Source organism: Nannospalax galili, unplaced genomic scaffold (genome assembly GCF_000622305.1).
Source record: "Nannospalax galili isolate Female #2095 unplaced genomic scaffold, S.galili_v1.0 scaffold634, whole genome shotgun sequence".
Taxonomy (NCBI): Eukaryota; Metazoa; Chordata; class Mammalia; order Rodentia; family Spalacidae; genus Nannospalax; species Nannospalax galili.
The window spans coordinates 3,623,361-3,637,239 of NW_008336853.1; the positions used below are offsets into that span (position 1 = coordinate 3,623,361).

General features: G+C 46.2%; 1 protein-coding gene across 3 annotated transcripts in view; it reads left to right on the forward strand.

Moving 5' to 3' along the window:
- Slc39a11 (solute carrier family 39 member 11) overlaps positions 1-13,879 on the forward strand; it is a 605,978-nt gene that overhangs the window by 97,111 nt on the left and 494,988 nt on the right. The window lies entirely within an intron of this gene.

Genomic DNA, 13,879 nt, shown 5'->3' on the forward strand with positions numbered 1-13,879 from the left:
CTGGAGTTAAGGACAGTTCATAGCTGCCATGTGGGTGCTGGGAATCGAACCCAGGTCCTCTGCAAGAGCAGTCAGTGCTCTTAACCACTGAGCCATCTCTCCAGCCCCAACATTCTGCATCTTTGATAGGTCCCCTACAGAGGTGTCTATGCTGGATGTGCCCAGGCCATTGAGTAGCAAAATGTGGACCTGACCCTTGTGCCCCCATGATTAGGACTTGCACTGTTGCTTTCAACATGAGCAACAGGGAAGTCTTTCTGGAAGCCGTGCCTACACGCTCAGCTTTCCTTCTTTCACATGACCCAGGCAATGCTGGCACCTGCTCAACCTCTCTGGTCAAACTAGGGTAGTTGGTCACCCAAGGGAAAGGGTATGAGTGTAGTTGTGTGCAGGTGTGTGCACATGTACATGTGGAGGCCAGAGAGCAACCTCTGATGTCATCCTCAGGAATGCTGTCTACCTCCTTTGAGAGAGGGTCTCTCATTGGCCTGGAGCTCAGTGAGTAGGCTAGCTTATTGGCTGGCCAGTAAGATCCAGAGATCCTCCAGTCTCAGCCTCCCCAGCACCTGGCGGGGAGGTTGTCAGGTGTCAGTCTTTGCTTTTCACCTTGTCTGAGACAAAGTGTTCTTTTCAGTAGCGTCCCTCAAGCTAACTGGCCCAAGATCTTCTGGGGACTCCTCCTGTCTCTGTCTCCCATCTTGCCATAGGAAACTCTGGAATTACAGACGTGACTGCCGTGCCTGGCTTTACATGGGTTCTGGGGATTCAAACTCAGGTCCTCAGGCTTTGTAGCAAGTGCTTGATTCACCGAGTCATCTCCCCAGCCCCAGATTGGGCCTGTTGACCATCCCTTAATGAGGAATGCTCTGAGTCCCCAAGCACTGGATGTTTGCTTTACATGGTTGCTCTAAGTTTCTGTTCTGTAGAAATCTGTGATGTCATGAACTCTGCTGGCTCACCTCAGAGCCCCTTCATTGGTTGCTGGATTGTTTCTCTCCTGCCATGTGATTTGTATTCTACACCAAAAGAGTCTGGTCTTTTCTTCCTTCCATTCCTATAACCCTCTGCTTCCAGATTCTTCCTTCACAATACTCTGAGCAGGCTGGGTCTACTCTGGGACTTTCACTTTCTTGACATATGATTCTCAAGGTTTTGACCCTCAAGGAAATTAGTTTTTTGGTGAGTAGAAACAAAGTCCATTTTCCTAACTTTGAAGTAACTTCTATGTTTAGTGGGTAGGAAGTCTACCTAAATCACTTTTTAAAGATCTGAGATATTTTTGGAATTAAGGGCTGCACTGTTGGGTGGTTCATAGGGTCTGTGTGGATGTGGATCTGGATGAATCAGGGCAGAATCAGCAGACACACCTTCTAAAACTGTCTACATCAGTGACTTGGCCAAGTTGTGTGTAGTTGGCCAAATACTCATGGTTAATTTCTACTCTGTGCCTTTGAGTTTTTGTTTTGTTTTGTGTTTGGATCAAGTCTCCCTATGTAGCCCAGGCTTACCTAGAACTCATGATGCTCTGCCCCCACCTCCTGAATGCTGGGATTACTGGTGTGCCCCACATTCCGCTCATGCCTTTGTTCAGGCTGGTCCTTCCATCCACAGCGCCACCTTGGACTGGGGGAGTGAACCATCACTGAGCAATGGGACAGCACTGTCCCAAGCACCATCCCAGCACCACAAAAAAACCAAAACAAAAAGAGAAAGAGTGTGTTCTCTTGCTGTGATGGTTTGAAGGAGAATGTCCCCCATAGGTTCCAAGTATTTGGACATTTTGTCCCCAGTTGGTGATGCTATTTTGGGAGGTTTTAGGAGGTGTGGTCTAGCTGGAGGAAGCATGTCACAGGGGGCAGGCTTTGAGTTCATAGCCTTGTCTCACGTCCAGTTTCTCACTGTACTTCCTGTTTGCTGTTGGAAATGTGAGCTCTCAGTTTTCAGCTTCTGTCACCTTGCCCACTCGCCACCATGTCTCTCCACCACGATGGACTCTTATCCCTCTGGGGCTGTAAGCCAAATAAGCTCTTCCTAAGTTGCCTTGGTCCTGGTCTTTAATTACAGTAATGGGAAAGTAACTAAGACACCTTCTATTTCTGCCCACTTACATCCTTTATGTCATCTGATAATCCTGCCTTGATATTGACAGTGACCTACCACAGCCCTTAATGACCTCTGCCCTGGGGATATTTGACACTTAATGGACGTGGTACAGGATTCCAGGGACTGTATTAAGCACAGCCCCTGTCAGTCAGCCGGGGAGGGAGGTGCTCATCAAGAGAAGAGAATGATTAGCATTTGAGAGAATGGGGTCATCTCGGGTGAGCTCCTACGTGTCCCCTGCCAGCCTAATCACCTAAGTCCCGACAGCCTCCTGGAACAGCAGCCGTGCTTACTTCTTTGATTAATTTCAGGCTTGGGGTAGTTGTGAGCTCATTCACCAGCAGTCTGGCCAAGCAGTAGCACTGTACAAATTAATTGTCTTAAAAAAAAAAAAAACCAAAAAACGAGGGTCACTGTTCATTTATTTGACAAACACTTATTAAGTGCCTTCTCTGCACACCAGAGGGATAACATGCATTCGTGTAATTCCCTTCTGGGCTGAGGAAGCTAATTGGTATACATGTCAGGAGGCTAGGACAGGGCTGGGAGCTACTTTGGTAGTTAACTGTTTGGGGTGATGTATTTCCACATTTGCTCTCCCTGTTTCTCAAAACCGATGCCTCTGGGCTTCATTTATTCTTTATGCCCTGCAGCAGTGATTTCCAACCTGTGGTTCCTGAGGTTCAAGGGGCTGCCTCAAATCATGTTTATCAATTATTAATATTTCCAAAAACTAAGCGAGGCAAAGGCAAATTAAAATCCAATTTACTTTAGTCTGGAGCAGCAGCCCCTCAGTTCTCTAGCCTGGTTGGTCACACTGATCAGAAGCACAGATTAGTAACTGCATCTGTATGTTCTTGATGCATAAAAAACAGAGCAGAGAATTAATTCTTAGCAAACATACTTTGCTTGACAAATCTCTTTCAAATCATCTTTTTTATAGAGGTCGGTAGAGAAACAGCAATCAGAGCCTCCTAGTCAGCACAGAGCAGCTCAATGCTTGTTAAAATTAACAGAATGTCGATTTGGGTATGAAAATGTCTACAGAAGGTTCTGGTTGGGGCTGGAGAGCTGGCTCTGTGGTTAAGAGCACCGGCTGCCATCTCTCCAGCCCTAACTCTCTGCTTCTTGACTGGCTAGAGTGAGACCACCTGCCTCAAGCTCCTGCCACCGTGACTTCTACACTATGAGGGGCTGTACCCCCAAACTGTGAGCCGAAATAAGCCCTTTCTCTCTTGATTTGTTTTTGTCAGAGTATTCTACCACAGCAACAGGGAACAAAGGCAGTTCCCACCTTCTTCCCCCTGTACTTGTGTGCTTGATGCTCCTTTCCAACAGTGCCCCTCTAACCACGTATCTTGCGTCATCTGCAGGCCTTGACTTGCTGGTATCATGCCCTGGGGTGACTGCAGGAAGCTACCATCCTCCTAGGAGGACATGCCCGGGCTCACCCTGTCCCTGGCATCAACTAAGCCCCACAGGATGACTTTGGTATCTGTTCCCACTCTCTGGGAAGAACAGAATCATGGAATCCTAGCTCTGACCCGATCCCATGGGACCTCTTGGCATCTTTGTGGGCCCCTAAAGAGCTATTTTTCCAAGATCAAAAGGCAAAAATGTTGTAGCAGACATTTAAAAATGCTCCCACGTTCCAAATGAAGCAGCCCCGCCCCCAGTCAGAGAGAATTCTTTATTATTTTGCTTTTGGAATAGCTTAGCTTTAAGCTTTATTTAATTCATCATTAGTGGTGATCTCTCAGCTCTCTTTGCGCATACTTAAGAATCCTCTGGAAGTAAGAAAAGTCAATCTTCAGATTATTTTTGAATGTAATTAAATTTTTATGAATATGAAAGTCAATAATTAAGAAGGGTTTATGGGCTAAACATTTATTAATTTAGATTAAGTCTCTATAAGTTTTTTTTTCTTAAGTCCCCACTCTATTTTTTTTTCTTTTCTTTTTCTAATTCTTAACTATTTCTTAGGTGGACAACTTCAGGCCCCCAGATCTTGGTGTCTGATTTCTGAGGTTTCACTAATTTTCCCCCCTTACTTATTCTTTAATTCATACAGGAATGGGGACTTTCCGCTTTCTGTAACCCAATCCCAGGCCCCTCCCTAGGCTGTCTCCTGCTTCCCTGCCTGGACTAACTTGGATTGAACCTTTGGCTTTAACTGTGGGTTTCACTTGTGTGCTCCCTCCATCTAGAATGTTCTATTTCTAAACCTCTATGGGACAGTTTGGTTGAGTAGTTGACCCTGGCCTGATTTTCCTACTTTGACCTTGTGGCTTCTTTCCTCTGGTTCTGCTATACCAGCTCCAGGGACACCACCTGTTTCCCAGGCTTATGACCTGTACAGTCATTCAGCAGAGCTGAGCTTGGTCTGATGCTCAGTTTTCATTATCTCAAGGTCCTTAATCATTTTATCTTTGACCTTGTGCTTTGTAAACCATGTCTGACATGACAACAGAGACTGCGTGTTATCCCAGGAGAGGCTCAGAAGACAGACTTATATTCTAAGCCCCCCAACACCCCTGTATGTGCATGCCAGGCCAGCTGACCTGCAAAGCTCCAGGGATTCTGTCTCGACTTCCTATCTCATTTTAAGAACACTCTTACTATTATAGACTTGTGCTATAATGCATGACTTTATGAGGGTTATGGATCCAAATTCTAGTCCTCTAGCTTCCAAGTACTTTAACCATGGAACCATCTCCTCAGCCCTCTAGTACCTTTAATGCCAACCCTCCCTTTGTTGAGACAGAGTCTTACTATATCCCTGGCTGACCTAGAGCTTTCTATGTAGACCAGGTTGGCCTTGAACTCACAGAGTGCTGCCTCTGCCTCCTGAGTGCTGGGACTGAAGGCACACACCATCATGCCTAGCCTCCTGTGTTTTGAACAAGAGGCTTCCCATTTTCATTTTGCACCAGACCCTATGAACCATGTAGTTGGTTCTTCTTGGTAATGACAGTGGAAAACACCCAGTGTGGGTCCTGGTGGTTTGTGGCAACATTGAAAAAGTGTGTGTTTCCTTTTCCTGCTCTGACGGGCTACAAACTTAGTGTCTTAAAGACATACAGGTTTGGGCTGTGGGTTATAGTACAGTGGAAAGTGCTTGCCTAGCACTGGCTTAAACCCAGGACCACGCACACTATCCTGCAGTCCTGGAGGTTACAAGTTCTGAAGTCAAGGTATGTGCAGGTGGCATTCCTTCTGGAAGTTCTGGGGAAGAGTTCATTTCCTGGCTTTAGGTGGTCGCCTAGTCACCTTGGCTCTTGGCTGCATCCCTCTGACCTCTGACTGTAAGGTCACGTCTGCCCTCACTATCACCTTGTCCCTTCCTTCTTTTCCCTCATCAGAACTTTTGGGATGGCATGGGCCCACCCAGATGATACAGGATCATCTCTCTTTCTCAAAACCCTTAACCTAATCATACCAGCAAAGATCTTTTTGCTTTATAAGGTAATGTGATAATCTTGATGGTCAACTTGTCTAGGATTTAGAATCACCATGGAAACATACCTCTGGGTATGTCTATGAGGCTGTTTCCAGAAAGATTTACCCTAAGAGAGAAGACCCACCCAAACATGGACAGTACCATTTCATGGGCTGGGGTCCTGGACTGAGTGAGGAGCACCAGCAATCATCTCTGTCTGCTTCCTGACTGCAAATGCAATGGGACCAGCCACCTCAAGCTCTGCACTGTGATGGACTGTACCCACAAACTGTGAATCCAAGTAAGCCCTTCCTTCCTTAGGCTGCTACTGTCAGATGCTTTGTCACAGCGATGAAAAAAGCACCGAAAACAGGTGACGTAGTTATACACTTCAGGGGCTGGTGATTGGATGTCTCTGGGCTGTAGGAGCATGGCTGTCTGCCAGGGGAGGCGCCTCCATTTTCAGCTTAAATCTCTCAAGACTCATCCAAGGCATATGCAGATTTTGCAACTTTTAAGGTTCATATAATAAAAATAAATTTATTATTTTTATTTTATGTGTATGAGTGTATTGCCTGCATGTATGTGAGTGCATCTGTGTCGTGCAATGCCGCAGAAATCAGAAGAGGGCGTCGGATTCCCCTGGAACTGGAGTTAAGGATGGTTTGTAGTCGCCATGTGGGTGCTGGGAATTGAACCTGGGTCCTCTGCAAGAGCAGTCACCACTCTTAACCACTGAGCCATCTCTCCAGCCCCAGGTTCATATAATTATGAAGGTTTTATATAGGGGAAAACAAAATATGGCCAGGTATGGTTCCAGTGCACAGGAGGCTAAGGCTGGAGGATCATGAATTCAAGGCCAGCCTGGGCTATATAGTCCCTGTTTCAAAACAAAACAATAGGAAAAAGGAGAACAAATAGGAATTTAGGCACAAAAATAAATATTATTTCAGAATGTGCAGAAATCCAGAGTTTCTAGATGTTAGTTTGGTTCTGAGGTCTCTCTGGACAGCTTCTCAGCATTAACTATATCTATAGGATGCCCAGAACACAGTCTCCTCCCATCTACCTGCTGCCACATCCCTGGGCATGGACTGAGTCGGCCATTGCTCTCTCCCCACTTTGCAAAGAGATTATGTTCTGCAAGTTTGCCCCATCTAGCTGTAGAGATTCTCTTGTGTTCGGCAGGGAGGGCGTGGCTATTTTATGAGGAATAGGAAGAGAAGACCCGTCCTTGAATAATGCAAGGTCTCCAATAAAAAGCCTAGGTTAATGGGGTACAGTCGACACAGGGCACAGCATGGTATATTGGCAGCATAATAAAGCCACGATTTGAACATGTCTCATTTACTGTTGTGCTCCCAGCTCCTCCCACATGTCTGTCACATTGTAGGTGTGTGGTAAACATTTGATGAATGACCGAAGGAGCAGGTCACTTAAGCGAGCCGGACAGCAAAGGGATAGGCTAGAAGGAGAACATAAATGTTGAGCAGTACCCTTAGGAAGCCCAATAGAGTGGCTTCCACAGAATTACTTACCAGGAGAAGATGCAGATTTTGTCCTGGGTTTTGTGACGGAGTTGTGCTCTGAAGCCCAGGCTGGCTTGGAACTCAAAATTCTTCTGCCTTGGCTTCTGGAGTGGCTGGGAACACCACGACTGGATCAGAGGAGTTATTTAAAGCAACAACAGTAGAAAACGGGGAAATTGATTCTACTAATTATCATCTCAGATGGCATCACCTGAGGGTTGATTTCATATTCAGTCAGTGGTGGTTTTACCTAGTAATTGGTATCTTATTAGGCTGGCAGTCGAGTAAGCCTGAGTATGCATTTTAAATGCCTTGTGCAGGGCTGGAAACTTCTCTCTCAGGGGTAGATTCCTGTGAAGTCAGCAAGACTTTAGACTCTCTAGAGCATTCATAGTACAGACTCAAAACCAAATCTCAGACAAAGGTGAAAAGGGGCCTTACTGCTGACTCAGTTTCTCCCTTGAACCCTGGAAAGCAGCTTTCGCCTGCAACAGGTTCAGAAGAGTGATGCCCAGGCCTCCAGCTTCTCTGCTTAGGTTAGACGCCTGCTGGAATGGTCTTGTCATGGTTTATTGACTTCATCAGGGAGCCAACATGAAGGGAGGTGGGCAGATCTGTCCCATCTGTCAAGGAGCCACTGTGCCCACCTTACAGCCTACAGGCATCTGAGAGGAGAGGTCTCCACAGAAGGATTACCTGGATCAGATTGGCTTGTGGGCTTGTCTATGGGGGACTGTCTTGATGTAGGAGGGCCCAGCCCACTATGGGCAGTACATCCCTAGGCAGGTGGTCCTGGGGTGTATAAGAAGGCTAGCTAAGTATGAGCTGTGAGTGAGCAAGCAGGCACTGTTTCTTCTTGGTTCCTGTCTCCAGGTTCCTGCCTTGGATTCTTGCCCTGACTTCTGTCAGTGACGGATTGTGACCTAGAAGTGTCAGCCAAATAAACCCTTTCTTCCGCAAGTTGCTTTTGGTCATGGTGTTTATCACAGCAACAGAAAGGGTGCTAGAATACTATGCCAGAGCCTTTCCTGAAGTTTCCATGGATGAACTCTGGAATGTTCCAGTGTGGAGATGATGCCATCAGAGCCTTAAGTGATCAGGACTCAGAGTTCAAGGGAACTGAGCACATGGATGTTGGGGGCAGGTGCATTTTCAAACAACTGTGCTGCCATATGAAGATGAGTTGGATAATTATTCTTTTTTTCTCAAGTTTTATGATGGGTTGCATGCTGACTAGTGCCTAGATAGATACTTTTTTGTTACATTTTAAATTATATTTCCTTTTCTGTGTGTGTGTGTCTCTCTCTGTGTGTGTGTGTGTGTGTGTCTCTCTCTCTGTCTCTGTGTGTGTGTGTGTTTCTGTGTGTGTGTGTGTGTGTCTGTGTGTGTGTGAGTCTCTGTGTGTGTGTGGGTGTGTATCTCTCTCTCTCTGTGTGTGTGTGTGTTTCTGTGTGTGTGTGTGTGTGTCTGTGTGTGTGTGAGTCTCTGTGTGTGTGTGGGTGTGTATCTCTCTCTCTCTGTGTGTGTGTGTGTTTCTGTGTGTGTGTGTGTGTGTCTGTGTGTGTGTGTGTCTCTGTGTGTGTGTGTCTGTGTGTGTGTGTGTGTCTCTCTGTGTGTGTGTGTGTGTCTCTCTCTCTCTGTGTGTGTGTGTGTGTGTCTCTGTGTGTGTGTGTGTGTGTGTGTGTGTACATGCCATGGCACACATGTGGAAGTCAGAGGAAAACTTGTGGGAGTCAGTGCTTTCTTGTCACCATGTGAGTCCTTGGGATTGAACTTGGGTCATCAGGCTTGGCAGTAGTTGTCTTTACCCACTGAGCTGACTTACTGCCTTCTTGAGATGCATATAAAGTATTACTGAGTGATTTTTATCAACATGTCTTCCTGACATTTATGGGATGACACCATGTTTCATATGTTTTTTAAAAAAAATTTGTTGAATTTTTTGTGTATTTCATATAGAATGTCTTAAACAATCTTAATCGCCTTTATACCCCATCACCACTGGCACCTCCCATAGCCCCACCAGTGGAGCCCATATACTCTGCCATCCCTGTTAAGGCCCACTGGGTTGCCAGTGTCCCCAGCCGTTCCCCAGTGTAAGTCTGTCCACTGTCTCGTCAGCTTGTCAAGAGTCCCTTGTTTTAGAAAGACCAGCTCTTCTTCACCTAGCAGCAATTAGTTGCCAACATTCCTTCAGATAAGATTGAGGTCTGATGTTCATTTTCCCAGTTCTATGCTGGGTTATTGTCTGCCTGAGTTTGCATGGGACTTGTGTATGCTGACACCATTGCCATCGAATCATATGAGCATATTCCCAGGAGCCTGTAGGACTCTGTTTCCATATGGTCATGCATCTTCTCCCTGGCTCTTACAATCTTTCTGTCCCCTCTTCTGTGATGGTCCTTTAACCTCTAAAGTTTTGGGTCAGATAAGGTCTTTGCTGTGGGGTTGCGTATTGTCAGATACTTTGCAACACTCCTGGCCTCTACCCAGTGGATACCAAGCACACCATCCCACTTGATAAATGTCCCCTTGGCTGAGAACCACTGGATGATAGGGTGTGGTAGGGTACCTGGGACAATTTGATCCAATATACACACATTATTTCTTCTGGTAACTCTTAAGTAAGTCTTTATAAAGTGTAACCCACAGATAATGCTCTTGTCTCTCTTTGACTTACTCACTCAGTAAATACGGGCCATCTGCTCTGCAACTTGACCTTGAGAAACAGCAGTGGAGAAGGCAGGCACAGTGCTGCTCTCATGAACTTGCATTTAGGAGGGACAAAGGAAGACCTGAAAGGATGTGTGTTAAATTAGGTATTTAAGGAAGACCTTTTTGAAGAGTGGCATTTGAGCTGCGGTCCAAGTGACAAAGAGGGTCTGGCTAGATGCAAACCTTGGAGCTTGGTGCTTCAGGCAGAGGGACTAACAGCTGCAGAGGCCCTGAAGTAGAAGGCTTGTGGTCTCAGAGGAGGTAGGTCAGCCTGGCTTGAGGCATGGGGCCGGATTTTGGGGGTTGAGGTGGGGAGCTGAGGCTTTCGTCTAAGGGCAGTGAGGAGTCCTCAGGAGGTTTGCAAGAGCAGATAGACACATTTGGAATGCTGTCTGCTGTGTGGAAAGTGGACTGTTGGGGAGGGATGCAAGGGAGCCAGGATGATCCATCAGGCAGGCAGGGCAGGGTGGAGGCATCATTATTGGGTGACAATGACCCCCATCAAAGTGGAGAGCAATGGAGACTTTATATGTAATTATATATCATATATATAAATAATAATTTTCAAATCCTCTCTCATGTATAAATAATAATTTTTCAAATTCCCTAACCAAACAAGGACTTCAAACCCTTCACCCTTGGATAACATGTCTCTGAACTGCCTATTACTTTCGCTATTATCTCACCAGCGGATATGAAAGCCGATTTCAGCTGGGCTTGTTATCTCCATGGGGTCACCCAGGCTCAGAGGTTCCCTTTAGTTCCCCAGCTGTGTCGGTGGCCAGACTTCCTAATGGGTGTCTGAGAAAGGACTGACAAGGCAAAGCCACATCTAGGTTGTCCTCTGTATGCCAGGGCCCAACAGAGTAATCAACAGAGTCACTACTGAAAAGAGAGCTGTTGAATCAGAAGTCGAGTCCATGAATGAAGGGAAGAGAGAAAGAATGGGTAAAAGTCATTTAAGTGTCAGGAAGGCTGCTGGGCAGGGTCAGGTACCTCACTCCAGGTCACAGTGACTCAGAGCGTGATGTCATTTGTGATGGATGGGGAGGGACACTGAGCCTGAAAAGGGTTGGGGGAGCTTGTCCAGGGAGCCCATATGCCTTTCTATGCTGCCTCTCGATTGCTTCTTTGTCACTTAAAGGAAATAAGAAGGAGATAAGGGGTAGGGTGGGTGGGAGAGGTCTCCAGGACTCACTGGGCCAGACTACTTTGTGTCACATTTTCCTTAGTACAAAGCTGCTGGATCTTCTAGTAAGAGGTGCCAGGAAGAGGTGCTGGCCTGGTGTTGGGACAGATCAAATGACATGGCCGCCACCTTTCTGCTGCCCTGAGCTCCCACAGTCTCCTCTCTGATGTTCAGGGTGTCCTGTGATCATTCAGGGTGTCCTGTGATCATTTGACACCTTGGGCAGCTGCCCTTCCCGCTGTAGAGCACCTGCCAGCCCTGCTGTTCTGGCTGTGTTCTAGTTTGTTTTCCATTGCTGTGATAAAACACTCTGACCTAAACCAACTTGGGGAGGAAAGGGTTCTTTGTGTTTTAGGCTTCAAAGTGATAATATGTCACTGAGGGAAGTCAGGGAAGGAACCTGGAGGCAGGAGCTAAAGCAGAGATCATGGAGAAATGCTGCTTACTGGTTCGCTTATCTATTCTTTTATGTCGGCTGTTTAGGGATGGCACCTCCCCGCTCCCAAGTGGGCTGGATCCTTCTACATCAAGAAAATGCCAGCTGGGTGTGGTGGTGCATGCCTTTAATCCCAGCACTCGGGAGGCAGAGGCAGGTGGATCTCTGTGAGTTCGAGACCAGCCTGGTCTACATAGTGAGTTCCAGGACAGATGGGGCTACAGGGAGACGCTGTCCCAAAAAGACCAAAATAAATAAATAAATAAATAAATAAAATGCCTAGCAGATGGAGGAAATCCCTCAGTTGAGGTGCCCTCTTCCCAGGTGCATGAAGTTGACAACTGAAGCCATCCAGCACATAGCACCTCTTACAGTGTTATGGGGGCAAGAGACACAGGCATTCTGCATGGTTTTGGAAGGTGTGTGTCTGTGTGTGAGATTGACTGGCAAGGTGGAAGCATCTCTTGTGGGTTGTCTCTCTTACTTTATAGGGCACTGGCATGTCTTAAGGGAAGTGAGATGTTCTCCTAACTAACATGGACTAGGCCTAATCTTTTTTTTTACTTCAGATAGTTTTTATTTCCATACTCTTATATGACATTTGCAGCACAGGTATTCAACCTCATTGGGACATAAAACCCACACTTGAAGTATGTCTGGTGTGCTTAAGGGATGCAGGTAAAGTCACTCAAAGGCCCAAACCCAAGACTCCTGGGGTTCACTTATCCATGTCTCCTGTTGGGGTTGGGGGGCTGTGTTTCCTCTGCATGCTGACTCCCATCGGAACAATGGAAAACTGGCGGGTACTTGACATCACAAAAGTAGCTGTTGGTTTTGTTAATGCAGCACAATCCAACCAGTACCAGAGCCCAGGATCAGCCGCCAAGAGCTCTGGGTTAGTGCCAGAGCAGTGAACAGAAGTGACAGTGATGCCCTAGGCCTGCCCTTGTGGTATCTTCTCCACATGGTCACTATGCTACTCTGACAGAAAAAGCAAAATGGAAACAAAACCATCCCCCAAACAGAATTACTATAGAGACACAGATTCTTAACAATTAAAACAAATCCATAAAACTGTGCATAGAAACTCTGTGCTTGCTATCAATAAACAGCGAAGTCGGCAAAGCGTAAAAAACACAATGCTAACATTATTAAAAAGCAAACTTGGGCTCACCAGAATCATTACTGGTGAGGCCACAAGCCAGCCTGAAAGGGACCTAAAAGCTAAAACTGTTATCAGCAAGGGATTAAGAATGTAACTTCAAGCTGGGTGTGGAGGTACATGCCTTTAATCCCAGCACTCAGGAGGCAGGGGCAGGCCAGCTGGGGCTAAGGGGGAGACCTGTAGTGCCTGTTCTGGCCTCCCTTTGGCATAGGGGCTAAGAACTCAAGGGACTGGCTGAGAGCATCTGGATCCTGCCCCCAAGTGGTGGTGAGCTTCCCCAAATCATGCCATACCCAACCCCCTAACTGGGACTACTTGAGGCCCCTCTCAAGGCCCCTGGGCAGATTTCTGCCCTTTGGTAGGATAAAGCTGAGATCTCAGTAGACTGTTGACCAGAGTGCCTGTTCCAGCCTCCCTCTGGCATAGAGGCTGAGAACTCAGTGGGCCTGAGAGTCCCAAAATCATCCCCCCCCCCTTAGGGAACTTCCCAAATTTTGCCCTGAATTCCTGCTAGTAGGGGTCCAAACCTTAGAAGGAAGCCTGAGGGTACCTGACTGGAACCTGATTTGGGCTTTTGTGGGAGCTCTTGAGTAGCTGATCTGAAGCCATCAGTTCCCTCCAAAATAAAACCTGAGAGAACCTGAAACCTGGACCAACCAGCTTTACATAACTACTAAGAAAAGGACCAAGGCACAGCAATAATATAAACAGAAGCAAACTTCAACTTAATTTTCATATCAGAATCACAAACAACAAAAGAAATTCACATGCCAAAATCACAACAAAAGAATAATAAAATGGAAAGCCAAAACACTATGTCCCCACCAAATTCCACCAGTCCTGTAGAAGAGTTCTACAAGGAGAACCCCCTAGAGATAACCCAGGACACAGAATTTAAAAGGACAGTCATAAACATGATCAAGGAATTCAAAAAATTTAAAGAACACATGAACAAATCAAAGAACTAAAAGAAGATAGGGATAAACTTCTGAACGAATTCACAAAAGAGATAGAAACATTGAAGAAAACACAGGCAGAAATGAAGAAGGAAGTGAAAAATTCAATAAGTCAGTTTGAAACAACAGGGGCAAGCCTCACCGCTAGAATGAATGAAATGGAAAACAGAATATCAACACTGGAGGATAAAGTTGAAGAATTGGACCACTCAAGCAAAGATTATGAAAATTTTTAAAAAACACGGGAATGGAATATGCAAGAGATGTGGGACATCATGAAAAGACCAAATCTACAGATCATAGGAATAGAGGAAGGAGAAGAATTTCAGGTTAATGGTATTGACCAG